At 39.0% G+C, this 9,253-nt stretch overlaps 1 non-coding gene across 1 annotated transcript; it reads right to left on the bottom strand.

Annotated features, from left to right (window-relative positions):
* Positions 1 to 2,964: 2,964 nt before the first annotated feature.
* Positions 2,965 to 3,071, bottom strand: LOC128291942 (small nucleolar RNA R71). The gene has a single exon (XR_008281926.1). It is a non-coding gene; the product is annotated as a small nucleolar RNA R71 (small nucleolar RNA).
* Positions 3,072 to 9,253: the final 6,182 nt, after the last annotated feature.

The raw sequence follows: 9,253 nt of genomic DNA, 5'->3' as shown, positions 1-9,253 counted from the left end.
AGTATTCGCCATGCTATAGAATCCATGTTGCAAAATAATTAATGCTTAATGTGATATATAATAGTACTTGTGAATGAGCTTGAGAGTATCTAAATTATTAGTTGGAGGTGCGAATGTGGTCTTGGATGAATTTTAAAGAACAAAGAAATTTTGGGTGACTATAGGTCAAGGACATTCGACCAAAGGCTTGTGTGCTAGCAAAGTCGGCCTAGATGGGGTAAATGTTAAGTGTTAAATGTTCATGAGATAAAATTTTGTGATTTGATGAATTAATGATGATAGTATAGTTGATGTCATGTATAAATATGTGGCAAGACGGTTAAACTAGTTAATTTATTGATTAAGCTCAAGAAGCTAGAGGTGGGGAATCAAGCAAAGGCAAAGGAAAGAACATCGAGTAGCGAGTTGGAACCATTTTACCCAATACAAGGTAAGTCATTAAGCATATATTTGATATTGCTCAAATGATTGTAATATCTATGCAATTGTGTTTAATGAGATGAAATATGTACAAATGTATGTGTATGAAAAGATGATATTGTTGAACGTAAAAGAGATAGTGAAATGTGTAGGAAGTTTGCTTGGCACTAAGTGTGAGAGAAATAGATGTGTACGGTGATTGAGATTGGCACCGAGTGTGCGAGCTTGTAATGTATGGCACTAAGTGTGCGAGTTTGGACTATACGGCACTATGTGTGCGGGCTTGAATCACATGGCACTAAGTGTGCGTGATTGAGTATTAAGCACTATGTGTGCGAACTCTACACATATCTCCGATTGAATATTTATATGGAGGTGTGACTTTATTGAGATGAGTATGGACAGCGGAAAGAGTAAGTACCTTGAGTTCATGGCTAATAGATGCTATGTTCATGCTCGGGGTGGAGTTGGTAAGATTTAAATCTATGTGATGATTTCAATTGCATTCCCGTAAATAAGGTATCGTGGAATAGATGAAAGTTCATTTGATTGCATGATTGTTGCGAAAATGAAATGATGTATGGAAATTGCTTCAAATATCCTATTGAATAGTATATGAAATGTAAATGTATGACTTGGTATGAGATTGATCCGAAAGGTCTAAGGAACTATGGTATAGTTCGGTATGGCTGGAACACTTGGCCTTGTTTCATTATTTCATTTTATGATAATTTTATTAATGGATGGTTGTGGAATGCTTATGACTTCTTGAGTTATAAACTCACTCGGTGTTTTCTTGTCACCCATTTTAGGTTTCTTGGACTCGTCTCCTTTTGGGTGCTCGGAACAATCAACGAAGTCATCACACCGTGAGCAATTTTGGTATTGTCTTCTTAGTCAACTTAGGAGAACATTTGGCATGTATGGGCTATTTTGTTTTGTTAAATTTTGGGTTGTAAACTTTAAGCCATGTGAAAATGGCCTATGTGGTCGTTTGAGTGGGATGCTAGAACCTATAGCCACGAGTCTTAGAAACCTTAATTTTGATAAGGTGGCCATAATTTGTGTCATGTATGATGGATGATTAGTAAGGCTAAGGAAGGACTCATGAAATTGGCATAGTCTACTGCAGTAACTGTTGCGGACAGTAGCAGTGATATGAGATCGAAAAATCACTAAAAATAGTAGAAGTGGAATTAATTACTAAAAAAATTACGTACTCGAAGCTTGATGGGTCTATTTTCATATGGATGAAACGAAACGACCAGATGAGCTGTATTTTAAGAGATATTCAAGATTTCGTATGACAGGGCCAGAACGGTTTCTGGATTCTATGTTTCGACTTTGAAAATTTACCATAAATTATCCAGAAACAATTAGAAGTCATGCCTTATATACATAGATTCCCCTTTGAGTCTAGTTTCATTAGAAACAAACGGCATGAGCATTGGAGCTCTGTACGAGATGATATCCAGGTCGTAATGCGCAAAGGTCAGTGTAGTCGAACCCTGAAACAGGGGTGACTTTAACTAATAAACTGTACCAATTGGCCCAACCAAAAATTTTAGAAATAAATTCACGGATGTATATATGAGTCTAAATTCGGGGAAAATTTACGGAACTGGTTTTCGAGTTCTGGAACTTGAGATATGATTTTTAAGGTGACAGGAACGCAGTTTGCCAGCTGGACTGGAAATGTGAAAAATAGTCTGTGTGACACATGAGAGTTGGTCTGAGAACCCCTCGTGTCCGACTCCGGCGACGGTATCAGGAACGGGGTGTTACAGATTCATTATAAATATTTAAAACCTGTCATGAATTTCACATATCAAGTTTTTGGCGCCATTGCTGGGGAACTAAGATATTAGGAACACTTGATTTTTATTACTTTAGCCATTTACTTTTACTTCAATTTAAATTTTATTCTAATTTTTATTAGTAATTCTTCTTTTTACCTTTTTCTGGCAGGTTCTTATAGTTTATGACTAAAAGAAACCCGTCTCACCATTACTTTTTGACAATGAGATCGATCACACAGTTCGTAGAAACCAAAGAGAAATAAGGCGAAGCTTAAGATACACAGAGAACGAGTAAGAGGACGATACTTCAACCACAACCGAGGAGATGGCTAAAAACCAAGAAAATTCGCTACCTCCTGCAATTGCTGTTAATCAAAATCCTGCTCCGCGCACTATGTATGATTATGCTAAACCTAATTTAATAGGAACTGAGTCAAGTATAGTTAGACCTGCAAATAATTTTGAACTGAAACCTAACACAATTCAAATGATACAACAGTTTGTTCAGTTTGATGGTTTGCAGGACGATGATCCCAACGCTCACTTGGCAAATTTCCTAGAATTTTGCGATATCTTTAAAATCAATTGCATTTCTAATGATGTCATATGTCTTCGGTTGTTTCCCTTTTCGTTAAGGAATAAGGCCAAATAGTGGTTGAACTCGTTACCACGAGGGTCAATCATTACTTGGGAACAAATGACTGAACAATTTTTATTAAAATATTTTCCACCGGATAAAACAACCAAATTACGTAATAATATCTCTTCTTTTGTGCAGATGGATTTAGAAATACTCTACGATGCATGGGAGAGATATAAGGACCTTTTGGCAAGGTGCCCTCACCATGGGGTTACGCATTGGCTACAGGTTCAAACGTTACACAATGGCCTGAATCTTTCGACTCAGCAGATGATTGATACGGCCGTTGGAGGAACTATCAATAATAAGACACCTGAGGTGGCTTTCGAATTTATTGAGGAGATGTCACTGAATAACTATCAGTGGCAAGTTATGAGAACAAGGTCGACGAAAGCAACCGGTGTTTTCAACCTCGACACGGTTACTATGCTATCTAACCAAGTAGAACTCTTAAATAAAAAGATTGACAGTTTGTGTGGTTCTACTCAAGAACATCCAGTGATGAGGTACGATTCGAATGGAGGAGGAGCATGCAGAAATTATCAACCCTTCAACCCTTGCATCGAGGAGGAACAAGTCCAATATATGGGTAACAATAACTCTAGATCCCAAAATAACCCATATAGTAACACTTATAATGCAGGTTGGAGGAACCATCCCAATTTCTCATAGGGCAGTCAAGGAAATCAAAGGCCACAACATCCTTCGAGTTTTCAACAACTACCTTACTAGCAAGAAAAGAAGCCAAACCTTGAGGAGCTGCTAACCAAATTCATCTCGGTGTCAGAAACCTATTTTCAAAATACTGAGACAGTACTCAAAAATCAACAGGCATAGATCCAAGGGCTCGAAACTCAAATTGGACAGCTTGCCAAGTTGACTTCTGAATGACCACAAGGTAGCTTGCCAAGCAACACAGAATCTAACCCAAAGGAGCAACTCAACGCGATTACTAGTCAAGATGAGGAAGGGTTAGTCACACTTGAACCAGAACTAAGGTAAGAAACTAAGATAAGCAAAGGTAAAAGTGAGGTAGATCCTAATGAGCAGAAACTGATAAGTACAGAATACAAACCTCGTGTGCCATACCCTAATGCGACAAGGAAAGACCGCTCAGATAAACAATTTGGTAAATTCCTTAAACTCTTAAAAAAATTACATATTAACTTACCATTTATTGAAGCTCTATCGCAGATGCCAAACGCAATGAAATTTTTAAAAGAGCTTTTAGAAAATAAGCGAAAGTTGGACGAGGCTTCGCATGTGAAGCTAAACGCAGTTTGCTCAGCTATTCTATAGAACAAACTACCCAACAAATTGAAAGATCTAGGGATTTTTACAATTCCTTGCTTAATTGGTAGTTTAAATGTTAAAAATGTATTAGCTAATTTAGGGGCTAATATTAATGTCATGCCTTACAAAATGTTTAAACAACTAGGTCTTGGGAAACCCAAACAGACTAGGATGAGCATTCAATTAGCGGATAAAACTATAAGATTTCATAGGGGTATTATTGAAGATGTGCTAGTTAAAATCGATAAACTTATATTTCCCGTTGACTTCGTTGTTCTAGACATAGAGAAGGATAGCAACACTCCTTTGGTTTTAGGAAGGCCCTTTTTAGCAACTGCTAGAACGATTATTAATGTTGGCACAGGTGAGCTCACACTTCATGTGGGAGACAAAACAATCACCCTTCAAGCTCGCACTTCTGGCAACACATCAAAAATTAAAGGTGATTGTCTAAACCATTCTACTAAAATTGACAATATGGTGCAACCTACTTTGCAGGAAATGAGTTTGAAAGAAGTACATGAACCATTTTCAAGCAATAGTAGAGGACCTATTCATAAAGAACAAAGGCTACAAATCAAGGAGCTAGATGAATGGCGGACACATAAACCGAGAACACACGATAAACCCAAACTACGCCAGAACAAGCTCAATACCTTTCCAAATCAACTTAAGGTTGGAGATAAAATTTTATTAGATGCCACAGATCCTCACATTGTCAAATTGTCACTACCAAACCGAGATAAAAATTTTTCATTCGGTACAGTCGAGGTAAGTCATCCCAAGTTCGGCACTTTTAAGGTAAATATTACCCACCTAAAACCTTATTTTGATGAGATTCACTGTAGGAATGAGGAGTATAAACTCCTCGAACCACCATGACCATTCAATGGAGAGGTAAGTTGAGCTTAGACTATAAATAAGCGCTTCTCGGGAGGTAACCCGAGTACTAACAATATTAATTTCTTTAAATTTTAGTTTTAACATCTAACATACTAACCGACTCATGTAACATAGGCTTTCGAAAGCACACATGGCCAAGCACACGGGCGTGCTTAGGACCGTGTGGAAATAGGGTAAAGATTTTCCCGAGCACGGGCTATGATAAATCGCCACGACCGTGGGACATGGCTGTGGGCGAACCTGTCAAAACAACACTGGCGTGCGACACGCCCATGTTTGGAAGCTGTGGCCGGACCTGTCAAATTAACACGGGCGTGCGACACTCCCATGCCAAGCAACCGTAGGCGAACCTGCCAAAACAAACATGGGCGTGGGAGAAGCGAACAAAGACAGACATAGCCATGCGACACAGCCGTGTGAACCAACATGCCTAAGGTACACAGGCGGGGGAAATTGTTAGACGCGCCCAAATTCAAAATTCGCGAATCACACGGGCAAAAATTAAGGAACATGGGCCTGTCCCCTGGCCGTGTGTCCCAAAATTTATAAATACCCTTCACTATTATCATCTTCTTCACCAAAAATCCCTAACCCTAGCCGCTGCAAGTCCACACGGCCTCCCTGCCACGCCCGTGCGCCGTCTCCAACTCTATTTTCAACACCCATTCTTATCTTTTTAGCGTTTGTTTACTCTTTTCTCTTTTATTTTACTGATTTCTAATGCTATTTATCATAGTAATCTACACCTTTCATGTTATTTTCATCTTTCTATCACTCAAATTTCGTATCTAGAGTAGTTATCATCTTTTTCATGTTGAAGTTCTTACTCATTGCATGATCTATCTGCTCCATTTAACTAGTTTAAAGTGAATATTTATGGTTAGGATAATAGAAATACTCATACCTTTTGGGTTGATATTTTCCATCAATAAAATATGCTACATAGAATTATTTTCCATTTTTTTATGAAACTCATACTATTATCATGCTAAGGATACACCATAAAATTAATTGTTTTTCATTAAGTTTGCTAGTAGTTGTGATTGAGATTATTAGTTTTAATTTATGACTTTTACCTTTTTAAAATTGTTTTCATCTTACCTTGAACACTCATCACGACGAAATAATGGTTTTGCTTGCAGGTATACCATGTCGTCTTCACGAGGAAAGAAAGCCGCCGTCCCTGTTTTGAAGAAGTGGTCGACATCTTCCTAGGGTCCTACCGTGGAAATTTGTCACCCTTTCCTGCATTTCCCCATTGGGCCCCAAGAAGAACTTTTCTAGATTCTACGGGCCTGACCCTTGGAAGTGGGCCACTGTATAGACTGGGCCGTGCTAGAACAAGTCGAACTCTCGGATGCAATTCAGGCCCTCCTCACCACTGATCCTTGGGGGCTTTTCTTTGAAATTGTCGAGCTGACATAACTCAAACTCACGATGGAACTCTGCTCAACGTTCCATCTTTAGACCATGATGGCCCACTTTGATGACCCGGGAACAATCCAATTTCGCCTCAGTGGTCTAGTCCGCCAATTGAACATCCCAGAGTTCGGAACCACACTGGGCCTTTACATTGAGGAGTTCCTGGAGGAAAATGAACTCCACTCTCTCAATCGCCAAATCTATCACTCTCTTTCACGGTGTTGGAATGCCCTCACCCCTGGCACTGCCTCCTACAATCCTAGCCACTCCAAGGCATCCAGTCTCCTTCCATCTCTGAGGTACTTACACGCCATTTTGGCTCACACGTTAACAGGAAGGTGAGAGAGCACTGGCGTCGTCAACACTCATGATGCCTACTTTCTATGGTGTATGTTGTACAGGCACGTCATAGACCTTACTTATTTCATTTCCCTCACCATTCAACATCAGACGGAGCGGTATAGGAAGGGAGTTATCTCCATTGGGTCCTATGTGACGTGGTTGGCTCGGTACTTCGGGCTCCTCAACACAGCAGCCCAATAATCCTCCCTCACTCTCATGGGCCAACTGTCTCCACAGGGTATCTCAAGCATGCTAAGTATGAGGATGATCGAGAAACGACGTGGCACTTTCCCTCCTCAGTATCGTCTCACCCAATCCATCGAGGGGGAGGCCTCCGAGGACATTACTGATGATGTCCCTCCACGTCACGAGGACCCACCGTCTCAGCCACCACCACCCTCTCATTTAGTTCATGCGGCGGCTTCATACACTGACATCTCTGAGCGCCTCACCCAATTCGAGCAATAATTTTTTTAGCGCTTCGATAACATTGATGCTACTCTACAGTAGATTTGTCAGCACTTCCACTTCTTATCACCACCAGCACCTCGCGAACCATCTGGCTATGAAGATGTTTAAAAACTTTTATTTATTAATTATTTTTATGTTTTGACTATTATTTTAAAACTACTTTTTATTTTTCTTTAAGCTTGTTTTTATTAGGTTTTATAATTTTTATTTAACAATTTTTACTTTCGGCTATTTCATATCGAGTAATTCTGCTTCCTTATATTTCCTAAAAAGTTCCTGATTTTGTTATAGTTATAAAGAGCTCCTAAGCTTATCATCGCATAGGAACTAAAAACTCCACTGGGAAAGGTTCTCCACGACTGTCATGTCCTGCTCGACCACGACCATATTACCACCAGATATAATATTCTTTTGGCGCAGGACTTATGAACTAATGAACCTCTACCACCGCCGGAGTATCCTCCTCCACCCTCACGCCGATTATACTCCAAAAGTCCAGTTTAACGAAATTCATTCATCATTCAGGAAGTTTCACTTCTCTCCCTATCTTATATCTATATTTTTTTCTATATATATCTTTGTACATTGAGGGCAATGTACATCTTAGGTGTGGGGGTATTCATTTCACTATTAGAAAAATCCCTAAATGATTGCCTTGTTCTCTTAAAAAGCTCTCATATCATGTTTAGGACAAATTTTGATTGATTTATGATTTTTATTAATATAGCTTAGATTAAAACATAGGCATTCCTGCATTGATTATTTAAACTTTAAGACGTTAGAGAATTAAGCATGATAAGTTGATTTTTAAGAATTTAAAATTTTAAGTTGTTTCCCCAAGTTTAGGTATTATCTTGAATTGAAATCCAGAAGTTTAAACATCAAAAAGCCATAATTTTTTGTGAGATCTTGAGCCTTCAAGAGCATCTATTAATTCTTTCATGCTCACTTTTATTATTGTTTTGAATGCATCAGTATTGAATTGTTATTCTAGAACTTACTTGATTATGCATGTCAAGACCACACCATTTGATTTGATATGTCAAAATGATAAAGGCACTTAGGTTTAACCCACTCACTCCATAAAAGCCTACCTTCACAATTAACCCTTAGTGAACCCCTTTGTAATGCCCCAATTTTTGGGAATTCTGTGTATGTTGGCAAAATTTAAACTTTTTGAGTTTTGTCATTGGTGTAGGTTTAATTATGTTAGTGGGCCACTAGAAGGCCCAAGCTTTAGTTAAAACTCGGTAATTTTAGTTAATTTTAGTTCCGTAAGAAAAAGGGGTTCCGGTTAACTAGGCTTTTAAGTATTAATTGGGTAAAATAAAACACAAGGAAGTAGGGGGCAGAGTGGTATGTGACGCCACTGGAAAGGCTATAAAAGTGGCGTGTGGATGCTAGGGAGAACCAAGGTTCAAGTCACAATGAGAGAATAATTAAACAAATTATTTTTTTATGAGTAGGAATGGTAAGTAATGGAACTCAAGCAAAAGACTGTCAGGAGGAGTTTAAGTTGTTCAGGGGATTGGGTAAAGGAGGGATAAGGGGAGAAAATCAAGGAATCTGAGTATAAAGTAGGAGTTGACCGTATAGGGGACTCAGCAAGTGCACATTCAGCTGGGGCACCTTATGTTGGGAATTTCGGCATTGGGTCTAGGGCTGCCGAATTCTTTTGTATGTCGGGGCTAGGTTATTTAGTTTGTTCTGCCAAAAATTAGGTTTCTCTTCTCTTCTCTTACTTACTTATAAAAGGCGTGGCTAACGTTTGGACTAAGGGCATTATGCCACTTTCTTTTTTGAATGTGTAAGCATTAGCGTGGACAAGGGAGCGTGCAGCGAAGGATTTGAAGACTATTCGGTTGGATCATTGGATCTAATCCATATTTCGGTAAGAAGGTAAGAGCAATAGGGTTTTAGGCATAGTTGGCCGAATGTGGTAAGGGGTTAATACGTAGTTCGT

This window comes from Gossypium arboreum, chromosome 4 (genome assembly GCF_025698485.1).
Source record: "Gossypium arboreum isolate Shixiya-1 chromosome 4, ASM2569848v2, whole genome shotgun sequence".
In the NCBI taxonomy this organism is placed as follows: Eukaryota; Viridiplantae; Streptophyta; class Magnoliopsida; order Malvales; family Malvaceae; genus Gossypium; species Gossypium arboreum.
The sequence above is the reverse complement of the archived record's forward strand: the minus strand, read 5'-3'. Positions and strand labels throughout refer to the sequence as shown.